Source organism: Ursus arctos, chromosome X (genome assembly GCF_023065955.2).
Source record: "Ursus arctos isolate Adak ecotype North America chromosome X, UrsArc2.0, whole genome shotgun sequence".
NCBI lineage: Eukaryota > Metazoa > Chordata > Mammalia > Carnivora > Ursidae > Ursus > Ursus arctos.
In genome coordinates, this window is record NC_079873.1 from 101359558 (window position 1) to 101383028 (window position 23471).

Here is a 23471-nt window from a genome sequence, read left to right on the forward strand (position 1 = left end):
ATCCCCATTGAGCTCAGAAAATAGCCTCAGGCTATGCTTTTCACTTTCTCACTAAAGCAGTATGAACTGTTCAAATGTGCCCTTTAAAAAAATCATTTCTTTTCTTTCTTCTCTGTTCCAACATAGAATCAAGAAGGGACAAAGAGGCACAAAAAGAGAGATCCCTGACCCTGTTTGGACAGCATGCCTATAGTATATTTTGTTCCCTCCAACCCCAGAAAACTATGTTTTCATTGCACTTTTAAAAAGACTAGAATTTTGGGAGTTGGGCATTTTGTTTTTCCTTAACCACTTGCCGACACCTATCTAAAAAAGACTATCAACCTCAAAGCAAGATATAAGCTTAGCAAACCTGATCTCTCCTGACAAGCTTCCAAAAGTCATTGGCTTGACCAACATGTTTGGCTTACCCAAATTTGTGGGTATCTACTGGAATCACTCATTTTAAGTTTAAAAGATGCCATAAGAAACAGCAAATTTAGACAAAGTCAGGTATAAGAGAAAAATATTCCTGGACACCCCTTTTCCCCCTACTTTGGACTCAGCAGCTCCCTCGAGGTTTCTATTCAGACCAAAGATGCTGCTCCTTTGTTTCCAGGCAGGCTTGAAAGGATCTGCCACTAACCTCCAAGGAAGAGAAATGGACAAGAGTTTAGCTGCCACCATAAACAAATAGGGTTAATTGTTTCCCCATTGTCTTTGTTATCACCCAAAGCACTGGTTTACTTCCTTTTCCTCCACAACAATAAAAAGATGAATAAAAAGCCAAGATCATGTGTTTAGCTTTTTATGGGCCAAATAGTTTTTTTTAAAAAAAACCCAGCTGCAAGCTAAGCTCTTCCTAGACCCTGACCATATGTCTCTTATTCATGTGATGCTAAGTTCAAAAAGTCCTATGCACAAGGTGGCCCATTGCCATGATGACAGAAATAGCACATCTCAATAAATGGAGAATGGCACACCTTTACTTCAAAAGGAAAGAAAAATAAACACCAGCATTTACTGAGCACATACTATATACCAAGCTCTATCCTAGATACTTTCTGCTCTTAATTCCTCCCCCAAAACTTATATGTTATATATTTTATTATCTCTATTTTTATAAGAAAATTGAGGGTTGAGAGGTTCCAAAAGTTATAAACAAGTAAGTTCCATTTAAAAAGACACTGAAGCCATTTATAATTGCATCAAAAAGAATAAAATACCTAGGAAAAATTTAACTAAGGAGGAGAAAGACCTATACACTGAAAACTGTAAGTCACTGGTGAAAGAAATTGAAGACACAAAGAAATGGAAAGATATTCCATGCTCATGGATTAGAAAAATTAAAATGTCCATACAAATTCACTGCAATTCCTATCAAAATACCAATGGCATTTTTCACAGAAACAGAAAAATCCTAAAATTTGTATGAAACTACAGAAGACCCTAAATAGCCAAAGCAAACTTGGGAAGAAGAACAAAACTGGAGGCATCACGTTCCCTGATTTCAAACTATATTACAAAGATATATTGATCAAAACAGTATGGTATTAACATAAAAACAGATACACAGATCAATGGAACAGGACAGTGGGAGTTCATCAAGATAAAAAGCTTCTGCACAGCCAAGGAAACAGTCAAAAAAAAAAACTAAGCGGCAGCCGATGGAATGGGAGAATATATTTGCAAATGATACTACAGATAAAAGACTGGTATCCAAGATCTGCAAAGAACTTCTCAAACTCAATATGCGAGAAACAAATAAACAAATCACAAAATGGGCAGAAGATATGAACAGACACTTTTCCAATGATGACATACAAATGGCTAACAGACACATGAAAAAATGTTCAAAATCATTAGCCATCAGGGAAATTCAAATCAAAACCACACTAAGATACCACCTTATGCCAGTTAGAATGGCAAAAATTGACAAGGCAAGAAACAACAATTGCTGGAGAGGATGTGGAGAAAGGGGATCCCTCCTACATTGTTGGTGGGAATGCAAGTTGGTACAGCCACTCTGGAAAACAGTGTGGAGGTCCCTTAAAAAGGTAAAAATTGAGCTACCCTATGACCCAGCCATTGCACTACTGGGTATTTACTCCAAAGATACAGACGTAGTAAAGAGAAGGGCCATATGCACCCCAATGTTCATAGCAGCATTGTCCACAATAGCTAAATCGTGGAAGGAACTGAGATGCCCTTCAACAGATGACTAGATTAAGAAGTTGTGGTCCATATATACAATGGAATATTACTCAGCTATCAGAAAGAACGAGTTCTCAACATTTGCTGCAACATGGACGGCACTGGAGGAGATAATGTTAAGTGAAATAAGTCAAGCACAGAAAGACAATTATCATATGATTTCTCTCATCTATGGAACATAAGAACTAGGAAGATCGGTAGGGGAAGAAAGGGATAAAGAAAGGGGGGTTAATCAGAAGGGGGAATGAAGCATGAGAGACTATGGACTCTGAGTAACAAACTGAGGGCTTCAGAGGGGAGGGGGTGGGGGAATGGGATAGGCTGGTGATGGGTAGTGAGGAGGGCATGTATTGCATGGTACTCTGGGTGTTATACGCAAGTAATGAATCATGGAACTTTACATCAAAAACTAGGGATGTACTGTATGGTGACTAACATAATATAATAAAAAAACATTTAAAAAAATGGAACAGGACAGACAGCCCAGACATAAACCTATGTATATGTGTTCAATTAATTTATGACAAAGAAGGCAAGAATATCCAGTTGAGAAAGGATGGTCTCTTTAATAAATGGTGTTGGGAAAACTGAACAGTCACATGCAAAAGAATGAAACCATACCACTATCTTCCACCATATATGAACATTAACTCAAAATAAATGGACGACTTGAATGTAACATCTGAAACCATAAAAGTCCTAGCAGAAAACAGGGAGTAAGCCACTTAACATTAGTCTTGGCAATGATTTTCTGGATCTGACTCCACAAGCAAAGACAACAAAAGCAAAAATAAATAAGTGGGACTACATCAAACTAAGAAGCTCTTGCACGCCAAAGGAAACTATCAACAAAATGAAAAGATGACCTACAAATGGGAGAAAATATATCCAATAAGGGGTTAATAACCAAAATATATAAAGAACTTATACAATTCAATAGCAAAAACAAAACAGAAAACAAACACACACACACACACACACACACACACACACACACACAACCCAGTAACCACACATACACATAAAACCAACTCAATTAAAAAATGAGCACAGGATCTGAGTAGACATATTTTTTTCCAATGAAGAGATACAGATGGTCAACAGACACATGAAAAGATGCTCACCATCACTCATCATCAGAGAGATGGAAATCAAAACTATATTGAGATATTTCCTCACACCCATTAAAATGGCTATTATCAAAAAGACAAATAACAATTTTGGCAAAAACTGCAGAAAAGGGGACCTTCATGCACTGTTGTTGGGAATATAAATTAGTACAGCTGCTGTGGAAAACAATATGGAGGCGCCTCAAAAAATTAAAAACAGAACTACCATATGATCTAGCACTTTACTTCTGAGTATTTATCTGAAAAAAATGAAAACACTAATTCAAAAATATATCTGCATCCCTATGTTCATCACAGCATTATTTACAATAGCCAAGATATGGGAACAACCTACATGTCCATTGATGAATGAATGGTAAAGAAGATATGATACACACACAAACAAACCACAATGGAATACTACTCAGCCATATAAAGAGTGAAATCTTGCTATTTGCAACATGGGTAGACCTTGAGGGAATTATACAACAAAAGAAAAGAAACAAAACAAAGCAAAAATCATAGATCCAGAGAACAGAATGGCCAGTTGTCAGAGAGGAAGGAGGTTGGGGAATAGAAAAAAATGGGCGAAGGAGGTCAGAAGGTACAAACTCCCAGTTACGAAATAAGTAAATCACAAGGATATAATGTACAGCATGGTGACTACAGTCAGGTAATATTGTAGAACACACTTGAAAGTTGCCAAGAGAGTAAGTCCTAAAAGTTAACTTTGTATGGTAACATACGGTAACTAGACTTACAGTGTTGGTCATTTTGCAATGTATACGAATATTGAATCATTATGTTGTACACCTGAAACCAATATAATACTATATGTCAAATATATCTCAATTTAAAAATTATAAAAAAGCATAAGAATTCTATTACTGTAAAGTAACATGTTCTATATGTCAAGTAAGTAAAGTTTGTTCACAGTATTGTGCAGATATTTTGTAAAGCTTGACTTTTTGGTCTGCTTGTTCATTAAGTTATTAAAAAGATGTTTTAAATTGTCCCACTCTTATTGTAGGTCTATTTCATCTTTTAGTTCTGCTAATTTTGTCATATATTTTGAAACTGTTATTTTGTGTACACTGATTAGAATTGTGATATTTTCTTAATGGAGTGACTTTTTTATCTTAAAAAAAAGAAGATACTGAAGAAGTCAGAAGAAAGATTTGGAGAACAGTGAAAAAATATATATATAAGAGCACATAGTATGTATACCACAAAGAAATTAAAGGTATGGCTCCTGCCCTGTATGGAATAAGTAGTTTATTTCTTTGGTTATGGGGGAGAATGAATTAAAATACAAATAATTATAGGAGGCCAGGGGAGTGGTAGTGTTTATCACTGTGGACCAAGGATGCTTGAATGAAGAGATAAGAAATAAACAGAAACTTGAAGAATACATAGAAAATAATTGGTTGTGAGGTATAACTGGGGATGAAGGAAACAGGCTTCAGAACTAGATTGAAAAAAGTCTTAATCCCAATCATTATCACTTACTAGGTGTATATCCTTGGAAAATCACTTACCTTCTTGCTGCTATGATAAAATGACATACGATATAGGTTCTCAACAAATAGTACTCCACTTCTTATTAGGCAGTTACTGTAATTCACCCAAGTGTTGTGTTTTTTTTTTCCTGAACTGGTCTATGTGTATGAACACAAGCATTTTACATTTAACAAAGAAATTATAATCATAATAACAGCAAATCAGCTACTATTTATTGAGTACTTACTGTGTACCAGACAATATGTTTAATACTACCATTTCAGTGAATCCTCACCATGACCTTATGAGGTGAGTAGTATTATTATCCCCATTTCATAGATGAGGAAACTTGAACTCAGAATAGTAAAGTGATTTCACCAAGGCTACATAGCACCTAATGACTGAATCAAGCATTCAACCAGGCCTGGCTTACTCCAAAGCGACTGACTATTAAGCCACTGTGTATTATTTTCTCCATAAATATTCTTACTGATTTTGGATCAGGTGACCAAAGCATCAGGTTTGACAGAAAAGTTCTAGCTGCTGCTTTATGATTTAGATGTGATTAATCCTGCTATTTTCAACCCACTTTCAAAAAGTGTCTCTGCCTTTGTCTTTACAAATTCTTTTCCTTTTCTATGGCAGAGGGCATGTGAATCTGCCTCACTACCTGGGCTGGAACAATAAGCAAAAGTTGACCCTGTGTCCATTTGTACCCATTTCTACTTGGCACTTTGGATAAATCTGTTTACCTTCATCTCAGAAATGGGAGTGACATTACTGCTTTATTTCAGCTGCTGGAAAGGATGAAAGCTCTCCCAGCAAAGATATGCCTTTGAGCTAGTGAAAAGTGAATGATTGATATAGGGTACAAATCTTCATTCTTCTGAGACAGATCTATCTTTGAAACAGAGTAGGGGGAGAGACAGAAGAAAACAGGGGGGAAGAAGGAAGGGAGAGAGGGAGGAAGGGAAGGAAGGGAGAGAAGGAATGAGAGAGGGGAGGGGAAGGATGGAGGGAGAGAGCTATCCTTTTGGCAAGCATGGGTAATGCCTCCTTCCAAAGTGAAAGCTATTTTATAAATACAATACATGAGAGAGTTCAGTAAAAGCAGGTACTAAATATATCACTCAAACTTTTGTGTTCCCTCCAAAATTTAGGAGTTCTAGAATTCTAGTCCAAATTAAATTTTGCGGATTTTAAAACCAGACTCAACATTTTAAAGTACATTTTATAGTTCATTAATATCTTTTGGAGGTCTTTTAAATGCATATTCTGATAGTGGGTATAAATCTGTATTAGGGGAATTTTTTGAGGAGAAAATGTTGAGATTGCTTTCTGATCAGGTATGCCCTAATGGCTCATATTCCAAGTTGCAGTGGGCTTTTAGGGATTTAAACATTCACCAAATACTCAGATGTTACATTTCATAGTTTACTGCATCTGCTAAAACTGACATTTGGTTGAAAGTAACTTGTGCACATAGGGCAATACTTTACTTTTCTCAACTCCTGAATTCTCTCTGTTCTATCAGGAAGCTACAAGCAAATTCAGAGGGAATAATCCACTAGCAACACATGCCAAAGATTGGAGAGAAGTGGGAATTTGATTTCTAACAAGTGAGATGCTGGTGACTAAAATGACTCAAAAAATATCTTCCCTGCCAAGTCTCCTGCCAATGTGACCAGTAAGTAAAAGGTAAGTCCCAAGGGGTGATGGAGAGTTGGGTCTTCTCTAACTATTGAGTACTTATTTGTCTACCAGCACAGTAATCTTGACAAGGTACCCCATTTCGCACACACACACACACACACACACACACACACACACACACACCAGAGAAAGTAGGAAAACCTAAATTGCTACTGTACACATTGGGTTTATTCATTTTTTGACTGGCTGATATGTGCCAGTCATTTTGGATTGGTTAAACAGTTATTTTAGTGTTTCATTGAATATGAGACTTTTCTTATGTATTTAACATGTATCTGACCTGTTAGGATCCTTTAGTGGCTTAGTGCTATATATTACTTAAAAATAAATTGGGCCAAAATTATGACAAATTTTTTTGGCTTAAGACAACCACCATTGTATCATATCTCATATTATCTTGAAATAGAAACTCAGGGAAGACTACCTTAAGTGATTCCTCTGCTCCAAGTAAGTGGTACCACTAAGGTTATTCACTAGTATTAATCCCCATTTTTATCTCTACTATGCTAGCCAAGCCATCATCATCTCTCTCCTGGATTACTTCAGTAGTCTCCTAACAGCTCTCCATGCTTCTGTCTTTGTCTACAGTCTACCTATCGTTTTATTCCATCTTCAAACAATCTTGTGGGGTTGTTAGGGTAGGGATCATTTCCTTCCTTTATCAAGGAGAAGACATACTTAAGGAGGTGAGAACATGTTCTAAGTCATCCATATATTAATATAGAGCCATAACTGAAAGGTAGATCTCCTGACATCTAATTCTATCGTCTTTACCATATAACAACAAATTAGTTAGCAGTAGAACCATAACCAAATCATATCTTACATGTTATAAAATCTACTTTTCCATTTGGCTAGGCCCACTAGGAAATTAAGAGTTTAATAAGGGAATATTCACATTGGTATTCTACCTTCCTAATATTTCATTGCCAGAGGTAAATTTATTCTTATAAATTTGTCCAAATGAATGACCTTTACCTTGTGAAATACTTGATACCAGTGTTTTATTGTTGTTGTTGTTGTTTATATCTTTAGCAACCAAATTCTATTATCTAATAAAATTTTATACAGGACTCCGTTGCAGTTGACCCTTGAACAACACAGGGTTTAGAGGCATTGACCCCACATGCAGTCAAAAATCTGTGTAAGTCTTTTACTCCCCAGATCTTAACCACTCTTACCCTAGAGTTGACCAGAGACTTACCGATAACATAAACAGTCGATTAACACATATTTTATGTTTTATGTATTACATACTGTATTCTTATAATAAAATAAGCTAGAGAAAAGAAAATCATAAGGAAGAGAAAAACATTTACAGCACTCTACTATAGTTATCAAAAAATCCATGTATAAGTGGACACATGCAATTCAAACCCATGTTGTTCAAAAGTTTACTGTATATTAAACATATAAAAGTAGAGTATTAAAGATTTATTTATTTATTTGAGACAGAGAGAGAGAGTTGGGGGGGAGAGGGAGAGAATATTCAAGCAGATTCCCCGCTGAGCATAGAGCTCAACGTGCCTCAATCTTACAACCCCTGATATCATGACCTGAGCCAAAACCAAGAGTTGGACACTTAACCCACTGAGCCATTCAAGTGCCCCAGTAGAGCATCTTTATTTAAAAAAAAAAAGTGAAGGAAGAACTGTCTAGAGTATCATGTCCTTGGCTACCCATTCACCCTTCTGAGCCTCTGAGGCATCTATATAGAATCTTACACTCCAGAAGATCCATTTTGAGAACACTTTTTATGGGAAACTTACGATATTCAGTGTGGCCCACCTCTGCATCATCTAGAAACTTGCTAGAAATGCAGAATCTCGGGTCCCATCACAGAATGAATCTAAATCTTCATTTTAATAAGATCCTCTTGGGTGATTCATTAAGTGCATTCAAGTTCACAAAGCATTGCTTTCTAGGCTTTATCTGAAAAAATGTCTTCTAGTTAAGGTTTAAATATGATTGTAAATACAAGGTCAAACTCAAGAAACAGCACAGCAAAATATATATTCAGACACCTAACCAAATGCTTTATGTTCCTTCTGTGTGTTTTGCTAAATAGTAAACATAGCTTATGTCTGGCTAAATAAGAAGCAGACCCTAGAGCGAGTCACATAGACAGATGTGAAAAAGGACAAAGTATAGCCAAGTGAAATGTTCCTGGATGTCCCTGAAGGGACTACAAAAAGCAAAATAAGAGATAGAGGAACACACCACTCAAAGCACACCTGATCTACTTAATCACGTTGCCTGCAACAGGTTCTACCTGTGTCTTGTACTCATACCTTAATTCACTGCAATGTACAGAATAAAGAAGGAAGCAAATCAATCCATGTCTGGTGATAGCATGGCTAATGATCATAAGTGATAGTAAGACTAGTAAAGTCAGTTCTCCTTATTCCTACCCAGAGAAAAAGTGGTTTTGCTTCCACTCATCTTTTTCAATGCACCCATCATCTTTATTAGATACTTCTTTCTACTTTTCTAAGAAAATGGTCCTGCATTTCACCATTAAGAGATTCCAACATGGCATTACAAGGAGGCTTAATAAAGTAGTGTGGTGCCAAGGCCCATACTCACTTTTTTTTTATCATACTTGTAACTAATGTTTACTGGACTCAAAGCCTTAGAGCTCCATTGTCAGAGAGGAATTTTAAACTGAGAAATTTATCCAAATAATTCAAGCCAAAATGGGCTTTTACCTGATAGGTCCAGGAAATGGAAGCAATTGAAATGTATTGACTTGGATAGTTCAGATAATTAACTCAGTTTATCACCTTTAGTTTGCTAGTGTAGACCTAGTCTGATTAATCCAATAGCTGTAAAATGACAATTTAACCAGAGTAAGCCTATAATCTTTGAACAAGCTGTTGTAGTATTTGTATCAAATTGCCTCAGTATACACAGGACAGGATGATTTAAGTGGGCATATTCTTGACGTCAGTGTCCAAATATTCCAGAGATGCCTACTTAAATGTTTTACCAGCAGGGATAATTTTATTCCTATAGATTGGTCCAATTGAGTGACCTTCACCTTGAGAAGTACTTGACATGGTAGGTCTCGTATTTCAAGGCAGACTTTAAAAAGAGGCAAATGTTTCTTAGCTTAATAATGGCAGACTCCTTTTCTGTCTTTATTTTTTCTGGTTTTATTTATTTTTTTTTTAATTTTTTAGGAGCCAGGGAAAAGCCCTGCTCCTAGGAAAAATATTATTTTTAGGTATGATAGATTAAATTGCCTCTAATGCTTAATTCTTAGGGCTGGGAGGATTGAACTGGAATCAGAGATTTGACTAGACTAGAGGCAGTCCCTCCCACCCTCTGAAGCAGAGAAAAAATTCATTAATCATTTGGCAAAAACCTAAAATTTTCAGGTTGTCAAAATACAATAAGACACTGTAGAATAAAAAATATGCCCTCCTATGAAGAAAGTAGGGTTTCTGGAGGAAGAGGGTCAGGACACAATCTAGGGGAATTGAAAGAATGGTCTGTGTGGAATGAAAGGGGAGGTGAGTAGGAAGATTCTCTTCTTCAAAGGCCCAAACCTAGATAGACTTCCCCTTGTTTGACACAAGGAACTACTAGGTTAGAGCTCCCACTTATGTTTCTCCAAACTGTACTTTTGTTTTAAGAGCTACTTTATTCTTAATTAAGAAACACTGCCTATTTTATTTATAGCCAACACATTTGGTTCGGGGAAGACTAATGGAGCAAGAAATACTCAGGAAAAGATGTAACCACAGGGCAATAATCTTGTAGGAGCACTTAAATGAGGGTTGAGATAGTATCAAATCCCATGTAGATTATTGCATACAGTCACCAATGGTAATTAACATCAATGGATAGGTCCATGAGCCAGTAATGGAGTACCCCCATACCCAGGCATGAAAGAGAGTAAGACTAAACTTCCCGTTAGCAAGAAATACCTTCCAAAATAGAAAAGGAGGGGCTCTGCTCCTCATAGATTTTATATATATAATTCAAAAATTACCAAGCTCTATCTACACAGGAGATTAAGAGGAAGTTTGCTGTGAAAGAAGGAATAGTAACTTAGATGTCAGGAGATCTGCACTTCAGTTACTAATTAACTTTGTGACCTTTGGAAAGTCACCTTTCCTGGACTTCAGTACCCTCATCTTTAATATGAAGTCCCAAAAATAATGGTAATGATGATCATAATTAATAATAATAATAACAATAAACATGTATTGAACCTTTGTTATATGCAAACATCATTTGTTCTAATTGTTTTATAAGCATTAATTATTTTCATTTGAACAATTCCATGACAAGGCACTATTTATGATATGTTCTGTAGAGATGAGAGGATAAGTGAATTACCTAAAATGTTACTTAGGTAAAAGGTATTGGAGCTGAGGCTTAAAGATGATGTCTATAATGCCAAAGGCTATTGATGTTATAGACCAAGATGATGTTCTCTGTTTTATCTTGGTCTAAGACCGATGCTTCCCTATCTCCTTACCCTACTCTTCTAGATCTTCTCTTCAAGCCCATCATTATTTACGGTCTCATGTCAGAACTTCTTTTTCCAAAGTCATACACATTACAAGTGGCAGAGCCAGGACTCAAATCAGGATGTTCTGACTCCTAGGCCAGTGCTATTTAGTCTATCTACTGTACTTTCTGAGAAGGTGAAGGCTCAGTGTTCCCTTTTGATCAAGTCAATGACATAACTTATGTAATCATGGAAAGCATTATAGGTAAGCCTTAAAGAGATCTTATTGTAAGTCTGACACTATTTTGTTTTATAAGTATTAATTCACTTAGTCTTCACTAAAATCTTTTAAGTTAGGTACTATTATACCAATTTTATTGATGTGGAAACTAAGGCACAGACAGGATAAGTAAACTGACCAAGGTCACACAGTTTACAGTTGAGTTAATATTTGAACTAAGGCAATCTAGTTCCACAGTTCTCTGATCCTAATCACTAAACTAAACTGCCTACAAACCAAATATCAAATTAGGGATTTTTTTCTTTTGACTTGAATTCCTGCTTTACATAGCTAAGCATCCTGGGATTATACAGATTCACCCAAGAGAAATACCCTAAGTAACTGTCAACAAAACCAGAGTGTTCAACTTCTTTACTGGACAATAGGATAACCATTTCAAAGAACTGACTCCTCCAGATAAGATGAAGAAAGGCTTATCCTAACCCTGATACTTCATAATGGAACTTGGCATCTCTTTTCCAAGGGACCTCTCTATCTACTGTCAGGGATCACAAGCTGTGCCACAGAATTACAAAACTGACTGTGACTGTGCCTTGGAGTTGGTTGAATCCTTAGAATTCACACTGACAAGTATAGACCAAACTTCCACTAAAGAAGACAGCTGTTTCAAAAAATCTGCATGCCCTAGGAGGATGTCTTCAAGTCTTCAAAAGGGAGCTGGATTTGGAATGAAAGAGGATGGAAGAAAGGTATCAAGAATTTAGGATTAAGTATCAGAATTGTTAAACACCAGTCAGAAAAAGCTTATAGCTCTAAACACTACACACACACACACACACACACACACACACACACACAGAAGATCATAATTTAGAAGTATGGACTTTCATTTAACAAAACACTGAGCTATACTTGCCATTACTCCAACTCTTGCCTCACTTTAAATCAGTCTTGTCTCCAAAACTCCAATATTAAATGTGTTCTTACAGTAGTAGGTCACTGTCCTGTACTGGACACGTCACAGATTAGTTATTTGATTCACAGTTCTACCACATACCACCTAGGTGACCTTGGACAAGTCATTTAACCTCTATAAATTTCATCATATTCACCTGAAAAGGGGGAATTGATGCAAGGGACTCAATGAGATCATATATATCAAATGGTTATAATAATGCCTGGTACATATGGGTTCTCAATAAATATTTATTTATTTGTTTATCTATTTATTTTTAAGATTTTTATTTATTTATTTGAGAGAGAAAAAGCACAAGCAGGGGGGAGGGGCAGAGGAAGAAGGAGAAGCAGACTCCCAGCTGAGCAGGGAGCCTAACGTGGGACTTGATCCTAGGACCTTGGGATCATGACCTGAGCCAAAGCCAGACACTTAATCGAATGAGCCACCCAGGTGCCTCTGAATAAATATTTATTGAATGAATAAATTAATGAATAAACAAACCAGTTCTAGAATATAGTTTAATCACAGGAAAAAAATTATTTGATCTTATTTGTTTTCCATTGTACCCACAAAAAAAGATCATAACCATATCTCTTAACAAAATAATTCCATGCAAATCCAAGACTTTTCACTAACAGAAAATTGAACCTGATTACCCAGGACCATTTATTAGTTTTAGCTATCCAGCATGTCTTTTCAAAAGAATAGCCTTATTCATACCCTGATCAATCAACTCCAGTGCTGGGCTTGTAATGGACATATATGCTAGAAATAATGTCCAGCACCTTATGGTCTCTGATTCTGATTCACACCCCTTGTTCGATCTGCTTCTATTATGATAATGGTGCTGTCAATATTGTCTTTTGAAAGAACAAGTTGATTAGATTCATTAGGAAACACCTATAGATTATCCAATAGTTTTCAACTTTACTTTCAGACAAGACCTGGTGGTTTCGGTCTCATTTTATGGCAAGGGAGATAAGGAATGAGAAGTGTGAAGGGATGGAAAGATTATAGTAAAAATTCATTTGGTATATCCCAGAGGTTTGCAAACTGTAATCCATGAGCCAAATTTGTCCTATAATCTCTTTATGTATGGTCTGCAAGGTTTATATTATCAAATGGTTGAAAAATCAAAAGAAGGCTATATCATGACACATAAAAATTACATGTACTGTCTATCACTGCTTTCATGCTGGAATGGAAGATTAGAATAGTTGTCACAGAGACCATATGGCTCACAAGGCCTAATACTTACTATCTGGCATCTAATAGAAAAAGTTTGCTAACCCCTGATCTATTCTCTTGAGAGGAGTTTTTCAGAATTGCTTCAAAGTCCATTACTGACAGAAGTCTATATAAATTTGTTTTTAGCCAACCGGAAGCTTTCCATTAAAAGAGATATCACACCTGTTATTACTGAGCTGAAGAACAAAATCAAGCATGGTAAATAACATACCAGGATCCTCTTTCCCAATCTGAAGGAGTAGGCAGTAGGTAGCTTTAAACACTTTTTCATTCTCTTCTAATTGTAGCAGAGCCTGGATCATTTTAGAATTGACTCACGAATAAGTATTACCAGTTTCAGAGAGGACCACAACCCCAAAACTTCTCTGAGAATTTATAATCTGTGGTGTTGTTAAACATTGAAACTTTCTGCCTACCTACTTCCTATCTGGTCTCAACATCAATGACTAAAGCTTGCATACACAGCAAAGCACTGCTCCTTGAAAAGGTAAACATAACCAAAAGTTCATACGCGCTAGGATTTGCCACAGTGTGGAACTATAGAGAATAAAAATTTCTCCCTCTTTGGAGTGGTTGTATGTCCCCAAACTTGCTTTCAATGCACAATTTAATATATAGCATTTCAATTTTTTCATTGATTTTCACTGTAAAATTGATTACGTGCCTTTTTGGAAAACAATTTGGATCCAGGCATAATCAAATTACTCTTTTAAAAAGCAACACATTATTTGCAAATGACAACACTGACAAAGGGTTAGTATGCAAAATATATAAAGAACTTACACAACTCAACAGCCAAAACCCAAATAATCCAATTAAGAAATGGGCAGAAGACATGAATTGACATTTCTTCAAAGAAGATATCCAGATGGCCAAGAGACACATGAAAAGATGTTCATCAGCACTTACCATCAGGGAAATGCAAATCTAAACTACAATGAGATATCACTTCGCACCTGTAGAATGGCTAAACCCAACAACACAAGAAACAACAGTTGTTGGCAAGGATGTGGAGAAGAGGGAACACTCATGCACTGTTGGTAGGAATGCAAACTAGTGCAGCCACTCTAGAAAACAGTATGGAGGCTCCTCAAAAAGTTAAAAATAGAACTAACCTACAATCCAGCAATCACACTGCTGGGTATTTACTCAAAGAATACAAAAACACTAATTCAAAGGGATACATGCACCCTGATGTTTATAGCAGCATTATTTACAATAGCCAAATTATGGAAGCAGCCCAAGTGTCCATCAATTGATGAATGGATAAAGAAGATGTGATTATATATATATATATATATATATATATATATATATATATATATATATGTTTTTTTTCAATGGAATATTATTCAGCCATAAAAAATAATTAAATGTTGCCATTTGCAGCAACATGGATGGAGCTAGAGAGTATAATGCTAAGTAAATTAAGTCAGTCAGAGAAAGACAAATACCATATGATTTCACTCATATGTGGAATTTAAGAAACAAAACAAATGATCATTGGGGGGGAGAGAGAGAGGCAAACCAAGAAACAGACTCTTAACTTTAGAGAACAAACTGATGGTTACCAGAGGGGAGGGGGTGGGGGATGGGTGAAATAGGTGATGGGGATTAAGGAGTGCACTTGTGATGAGCACCAGGTGATATATGGAATTGTTGAATCACTATATTATATACCTGAAACTAATATAACATTTTATGTTAAGTAACTGGAATTCAAATAAAAATTAAAGAGGCACCTGGGTGGCTCAGTCTGTTAAGCACCTGCCCTGGGCTCAGGTCATGATCCCGGGGTCCTGGGATCGAGCCCTGCATCAGGGTGGGAGCCTGCTTCTCCCTCTCCCTCTGCCTGCCCCTCCCCTTGCTTGTATTCTCTGTCAAATAAACAAATACAATCTTTTTAAAAAAACTTAAATAAAATACAAGCATCACATTTTTTTCACCACATATTTGCAGGAACAGAATTTCTAATAAACTATTAATAATAAATTTTACACAAAATTGCTAAATACAAATAAACACACAACAAACCAGTTATTTACAGTTTTATTTCAATAGCTTAAAGTAAAAACCACAATTATTAAACAGAAAGGAGATGTCTATCGACAGATGAATGGATAAACAAGACGTGGTGTATATATACAATGGAATATTACTCAGCCATCAGAAATGATGAAATCTTACCATTTACATCAATATGGATGAAACTGGAGGGTACTATGCTGAGTGAAATAAATCAATCAGAGAAAGACAATTATCATATGGTTTCACTCATATGAGGAATATAAGAAACAGTGCAGAGGGGAACAGAGGGAAAATAGAATGGGAAGAAATCAGAGAGGGAGACAAACCATGAGAGACTCTGGACTCAGGGAAACAAGCTGAGGCTATGGGGGTGGGGTGGGGGACTGGAGTAACTGGGTGACAGGCATTAAGGAGGGCACATGATGTGATGAACACTGGGTGTTATATGCAACTGATGAATTATTAAACTCTACATCTGAAACTAATGATGTACTATATATTGGCTAATTGAATTTAAATTTAAAAAAGGACAGACTGAAAATTTCCTCAGTTTTGAGCATACCTCTGAACAACCTTTACAGCAAAATACACAGTACTTTTGCACTTCCTTTTTACCAGGGAAAGCTTGACAGAATCTTCTAGAATTTAGGATTGATCAAGGTAATCTGAGGTGAAGAAAAGAGAAAACACTAAATCCTTTAAAGAAGCAAGGATTCCAATTTTGACCTCGAGGAAGCAATACCAGTAAATGAGGTAATTATATATCTATTTCTGAAACACATGGAATAAAGCCTTCAGGTAGATTTTAGTTCCCTGAGGTAGAAAAATTGGAAAACCATAAACTTCGGCATATTGGCTTTTATGTAAAATTATGGCTCTTAGAGTCAAGAGTTTGAAGCTAGACTGCCTGGTTTTATATCGCAGCTCTTCCAAATTGCTGTCTATGTGATCTTGGGTAACTTACTAAACATATCTGTGTTTAAGTCTCCTCACCTGTAGAATGGTGATTATAATAACCACCACCTCACAGGGAAAATATAAGGATTAAATGCAATATAAGGATTACATGCAAACCATGTTACAGTATTAGGCATTTAATAGGCACTGTATCAGTGCTAGCTGCTGCCACTGCTACAGCTACTATCTCCTCCTCTTCCTCTTCCTCTTCCTCATGATCATCTCCATCAATCTAAAATTCCTGGAACATTTATGTCTTAGCATGAACTGTGGTCCTTTGCCTAGTACATATTTTTAATATGGTATACCCTGGTTTGAATTTGCTAGGAAACACAAGATGTTCCAGAGCACACCTAAGCTCCAAGGGATTTATTTCTTAGAGACGATAGTCACTCTATTTCATATTCACATAAGTAGTCTTAGAAAAAGTCTTGGAGTTGTATACCTCTGAATTTAAAAAGCCCCATTCCCAAACCATCCTACAGAAGACTAATCTGTTAGGTAGCCAGTTAACTTTCAGGAGCTCTCATATGTGTCCTCTAGGCATGGTCACCAGTCTGCATAGCATCCTATTGCTACTAAATACCCTGCAATGACCAATTTGCCTCAGTGTTTCAGTTTGGTTATTGATACAAAAGGAAGAAGTCAGTTGAAAAAGTAAATCCCATTTACAATGTTTTATTTTCGTGCACGTGAGATATAGTCTTGAATTTAACTGTTTAAAATGCTCTAGGTTGCTGATTTTCTTCAAAGAGATTTATAGTTGACTCATTCTTCTTCTAAGTGCCAAGAATTTAAGTACTGGGGGTACAGCAGTGAACAAACTAGATATGGTTCACAGTTATGCTATTGTTTCATTTTTATTTATTCATCCCGGAAATGTTTATTCAACTCCTTCTAGCTATGCATTGGAGATGCAAGTGCCACAAATAAGCAATATGCAAAAGCCAAACAAATCAGTCCTGTCATATAGGGTGTTACAACTTACTTTTTAATATTTTTTTCTAAATAGCAAAACTGATGCCTTTGAGATCATGTGACTTATTCTTACGATACTATATAAATACATAATACATCAACAATGGGGTTGGGTTTAGAACACTAACCTAACATCAAATTCCAAGCACTCCTGGCTCAGACTAAATTCAAATTCAAAATTCAGAATCTCACTTCTAATATATGAGGGTGGCATTCTATCAAATCCATTTTTGGAATAAATTTAGATAGTCTGGAATAAATTAGATAGTCTACCTCTAGCAAAAATTAATTTATTCTATTAGATAATTTGTTGTTTTTTAAAATTAAGACTAGGCTGAAAGGGAATTTTTCTCTGTTCTATTATTAAGGAAGCACACTTTAGCTCATGGACTCTTTAAAAAATGAGTAATTATGTTATTATAACATGTCTTCCTTTGTTTCTCAACAGTTATAGTGAATGTTTTGACACTCAGGAAGTCATGCAGTAAAGTAATTGTTATGAGATAAAAATATTTAAACTTTAAATTGAAAGGAACAAATAGTTGAACAGTGTAACAGTGGTGTTCAGTATTATTAATTGTATAATATACAAATAAGTAATAGTTTTTGTAACTGAATTTTAGTAGTACCTCCCAACTGTTCTCCCAATGTTCCCATGTATTTCATATTCCAGTCTATTCTGTGCACCACTGCAAGATTATTCCCTAAGATGCCACTTCTATTTTCTCATCTCAAATAACTCTGGTGGCTTCCAAGACCAAATAAAAACTCGTGAGTGGGAATTCAAGATCTTCCATGATTTGACTCTATTTTTCTATTAGTCTGCTAATAGAATAATAATAAAAAACTAAGCCACTCAGTATTGCTTTTGTTATTGTATTTTGTTTTGTTTTTTCCTGAGTTAACGTCTTTGATGACTGAATATGGACAAAGAGGCTGGAAGAGACATGGCCCTCTTCTAACCACCTCGTCCCTGATTTGGAGATGTGTATGCATATAAAATGCATGGTTTACCACTTACTATGTGATCTATTGACGTAAATGCAGACTCTCAAAGCCTTCAATTTGGGGTTTATATGCAAAAGTCAAGTAATAGTCAACAAAATAAACTAGGCTAGCTGTGAGATCTTTTCCTTAGAGCTTCCAATATCCATGTCATGAACTGGACAATTTTCCATTAAGATCAAATAGGTTTTTCAGGTGGTCAGGTTGCTACACACACCACAAATCATATAATATATAGTAACCAATCCTGTATGTCACAGAGGAAAAGAACAGAGCATCAAAGTCACTTTATGCTCTTAGAGAATTTCTGAACAAGTGCACTTTAGACAACCATGTGAGACATAAATTATACCTCTGTTTTCTTTGAAATCTAGATTTCCATCATTCTATTCTCCACATAATCTAAATCAAAATAAATATTTACTATACAAGATTCAATCCTCCCACACTGATCATATTTTGCAAAGACTTTAATTATGTCCCTAATAGGTGGTCAGAAAATAACAATAAAAATGCCATTACAGTATTTCAAATGGACCAGGAATATTTCTTCCTCAGTAGCAGGATTGCATATAAATTATAGTTAGCATTGTACTTTAATAAAAAGTGAGTTACTGTAAATTGGGGAAATAAGGAAACTAAGAAAAATATCACTCATTAATCACCTTTTTGTGTAGGGACATTTGTGACAGATATGATTTTATTCCACAATATTTGGATTTAAGGAATGCCTTACTTTATTACATTTCCCAATTGTGCAACCTGCCCAAACTGTCCACCAACCTGGATATTAGTCATTTGGGAAACATCTCCTCCAACTTTCACAGGATTATACCAGAATCCCAGGCTTAAGTGGTGACTCCAAATTGAGGGTGATAAAAGTCATAGTACATAATAGTTACCATCTTTTAAGTTTTCTTTTGGGCAACATAAATCTACTGGAGACCCTCCAAATTAATTTAGTCATTCTGCTCTGATGGGATTCACAGTGCCTTTTATAATAATATGCGTAACTGACCAAAGATTCACTCACAAAAAGCCTCAAAATTGTTCTTAAGTCCATGATACATAAGGTCATGCCTCCATAGTCATTCTGCAGTAATTCCCCATCTGGAGCTCTATAAGCAAGGGGATTCCTCTTCCCCTGTGTCTGAAAACTTTAAAATCCCTGACTATCAGACTTAGGAATGCTGTACCCAAAAGTTCTACTCTCCAGGTGGCCTTGTTCCACCTTTTCCATATCTTGAAACTTCTCCTCCTCTTAAACAATCCTTCCAGGAAACTGCTTTTTTTTTTTTTTTTTTTTTTAAAGATTTTATTTATTTATTTGACAGAGATAGAGACAGCCAGCGAGAGAGGGAACACAAGCAAGGGGAGTGGGAGAGGAAGAAGCAGGCTCATAGCAGAGGAGCCTGATGTGGGGCTCGATCCCATAACGCCGGGATCACGCCCTGAGCCGAAGGCAGACGCTTAACCGCTGTGCCACCCAGGCGCCCCCAGGAAACTGCTTTTGAAAATTAAAAGGACTTGATGGTGGTCACCTTCTGTGTCTCTGGAAACTACTGCTTTCAGTGTCTCAAAGTTTAATAGTCCTCCACTCTCACTTCGGTATGGCAAAGAAACAAAGTTTTGGCTATTTTTTCAGTATGGGGGAGGAAAAAATGTCCACTCCAGTGATAATAATATAGAAACCATTATCACAATAAATATTCCTGTCACATATAAGTCAGTAGATATCACAGACAAAAATACAATTCAGTTTAACTCCTATTGCATGGAAGAAAAGATTGCAAATGCATGAATTATGGTTTAGTTTACGCTTCTATTCCCAAAGCTGTTTTTATTGTTGTTGGTGGTTGTTTAAGTATGAAAGATCCTGACTTGATTGGAATCATCATTATAAAAATGTGCTTGCTTTGCCACAAATAGATTTGAATTTTTTATCAAAGAGGGCAAGTTGGACAAATACATGTATTTGCTAACACCTGATAAAGTCTGAAAGTATTAGTTGCACAAGTACATAATTAGTTTTAGGAATAGAAGTATAATCAGGAGCTTTTTATTTGCTGTAGGTTTCTTACATGCACAGTGCTTGATCTTGAAAGTTTAAACAATTATGTACATATATACATATCTATGCATGGACTAGGGTCAGTGAATAGGGAGGAATATTCATACGAAATTCAGATTTGAAAAACAAAGTACTAAATATCTCAGTGTCCCATACTCATTAATTAAAAATCTTTGAAACTTAAAGTTATATCCCTTTAAAGTTTTCAACAATGAAAGCAGCTCTTTTAACAAAATTTCTCATACACCATAGTCTTTTCAGTTCAATTATGTCAACACAACTAGCACACAAATTATAACCCTCAGGCAAGGTTTAAAGCAAAGCAACTTTGCAATTGAAAGCCCATCTCTTCACTACGTCTGTATCTTTGGGGTAAATACCCAGCAGTGCAATGGCTGGGTCATAGGGTAGCTCAATTTTTAACTCCACACTGTTTTCCAGAGTGGCTGAGAAGGGCCATATGCACCCCAATGTTCATAGCAGCATTGTCCACAATAGCTGGACCACAATAGCTTCCACAATCGTGGAAGGAACGGAGATACCCTTCAACAGATGACTGGATTAAGAAGTTGTGGTCCATATATACAATGGAATATTACTCAGCTATCAGAAAGAACAATTACCCAACATTTGCAGCAACATGGACGGCACTGGAGGAGATTATGCTAAGTGAAATAAGTCAAGCAGAGAAAGACAATTATCATATGATTTCTCTCATCTATGGAACATAAGAACTAGGAAGATCGGTAGGGGAAGGAAGGAATAAAGAAAGGGGGGTAATCAGAAGGGGGAATGAAGCATGAGAGACTATGGACTCTGAGAAACAAACTGAGGGCTTCAGAGGGGAGGGGGGTGAGGGAATGGGATAGACTGGTGATGGGTAGTAAGGAGGGCACGTATTGCATGGTGCACTGGGTGTTATACACAACTAATGAATCATCGAACTCTACGTCAGAAACCAGGGATGTACTGTATGGTGACTAACATAATATAATAAAAAAAACATCAAAAATTTAAAAAAAGTCCATCTCACTGATGTGTCATATTGCCTGCTTAGCATTTTAGGTAGTAAATTTTGCTCAGCACTACCCAACTGTCTTGGAAACTAATAGTGATCCATAATTGTATTTGAGGTGATAAAACATGAGCCCTCAAAAATCAAATGGCCTGAAAGGTGAGGTGAACAGGTCAACCAGAAATACAAACAAGACCTATGTAGTCTCCTTTCACCTGGGAAGACTTTAAGCCTGAAGGGTTGAGCTCTGCAAGTTTCTTGTACATTTTAGCAAGGCAAAACAATGGGACATGAAGTCTCCCAAGTTCAAAAAAAGCTCTGAAGCCAGGCAGCCAGTTGTAGGATATCTCAAGATGGAAAGATGGAGAGAGATTATAGGCATGGCTGAGTCCTAGTTTCAGAGATTTCTTTGCTGGGAAAGAGATGTAGGGCAATTACACAAGGAATGTTCATGCTCACTTTCAAGCTTTATCTCCAACTCATACTTAGTCTTTTCCACATTGTCAGACATACCTCAGTGTATTACCCCTAAGAAAAGGAATCCAGGCTGTTCAAGTACAGAAGTCCTGGGCAAGACTCATTCTCTGCCTTTCCGCAGGCATGGCAGCTATGGTCAGAATTCCAGGGGCAGAAAGAGGGCTAGAAAGTTATAGGTAATAAGGGAAGATCTAAGAACAGTCATTATTTTAAGATGTGAAAACATAGCAAGGACTTCCTCTTAGCATGGTTAGAGCCTTAGAAGATGGCATTTCTGTCCAATATTAACTTTTACAAACTAGCACAGAAATAACTAAAGAAAACAAAAGATAATTAAAGAAGTGTATGTGGGAGATGTGAGATAGGAAATTATTGTACACAAGGACTATACATTCAATCCTTTGGAGAGAATAAACAAAATAAATCAATGAAGTGGCTAGAGTGCCTAATTTTATTAAATAAAATAGTTGTTTAAGGCAGGTATATATTCCAGTTTACATAATCATAGCCAAAGTGACAGTATCTCTTCTATAATGCTGGATTTTAAAAATTGTGTTCCATAGGCCAACTTTCTCAAAATCCTCCGGAGTGTTAGTTAAAAATGCACATTACTGGACTCCTCCCCCAAACTCTTAAATTGGAACTTCTAGAAGTTAGCAAAAAACAATCAGCATTTTAAAGATATTCTCAAGGTCAGTTCTCAAAGTATGGTCTGCAGAGCCCTGAGGTTCAGCAGTTCAGGGAGACTTTAAAACTATTTTCATAATAATTGTTGTCTTTTTCATTGTGCTGACGTTTGTTCTGATGATACAAAAGCAATGGTGGGTAAAACTTCTGGTAGCTTAGTATGAATCAAGGCAGTAACACATTATAGTACTAAAAATTGTAGTATTCTTTACTGCCACACATTTGCAATAAATGCATGACAAAAAAGCCACTTTCACTTTAAAGTGTCCTCGGTAAGGCATTAAAATTATTAATTTTGTTAAATCTTGATCCTTGAGTATGTTTCTTTTTAATATTCTGTATGACAAAATATAAAATCTGCATGAAGCACTTCTGACCCACACTGAAGTATGACAGTTGTCTCAAGGAAAAGCAATTCTCTTAATGCTTGAGTTGACAAATGAACTAGCTACTTCTCTCATAGGACACTATTTTCACTTGAAAGAAAGACTGACAAATTATGGTTATTCAGATTTGCATATTTCTTGATATTTTCTTGATAAAGTAATGAAGTAAAACTGTCACTTCAAGGGAAACAACTGGCAGTATTTATAGCATATGATAAAATTCAGGCTTTCGAGTGAAAATTCAAATTTTGGAAAACTTGTAGCTGCAACCATAAGCATGACAATTTCCTGTCCTTAAAGATTTTGCTGAGAAGACCAGTGGTGATATTAATGAATGTGATTGTTGATAAGGCATAATAAAATGTGCAATTTAGAAGATCTGTGTAACTTGTGAATTAAAATTTTCCAAATAACCAGTGAATGATGTTACAAAAATGATGCAT

The 23471-nt window shown here is 36.2% G+C and overlaps 1 protein-coding gene across 3 annotated transcripts in view; it reads right to left on the bottom strand.

Annotated features, from left to right (window-relative positions):
* The window catches only part of SMARCA1 (SWI/SNF related, matrix associated, actin dependent regulator of chromatin, subfamily a, member 1), a 1457411-nt gene that overhangs the window by 504285 nt on the left and 929655 nt on the right, over positions 1 to 23471 (bottom strand). The gene's annotated exons all lie outside the window — the stretch shown is intronic.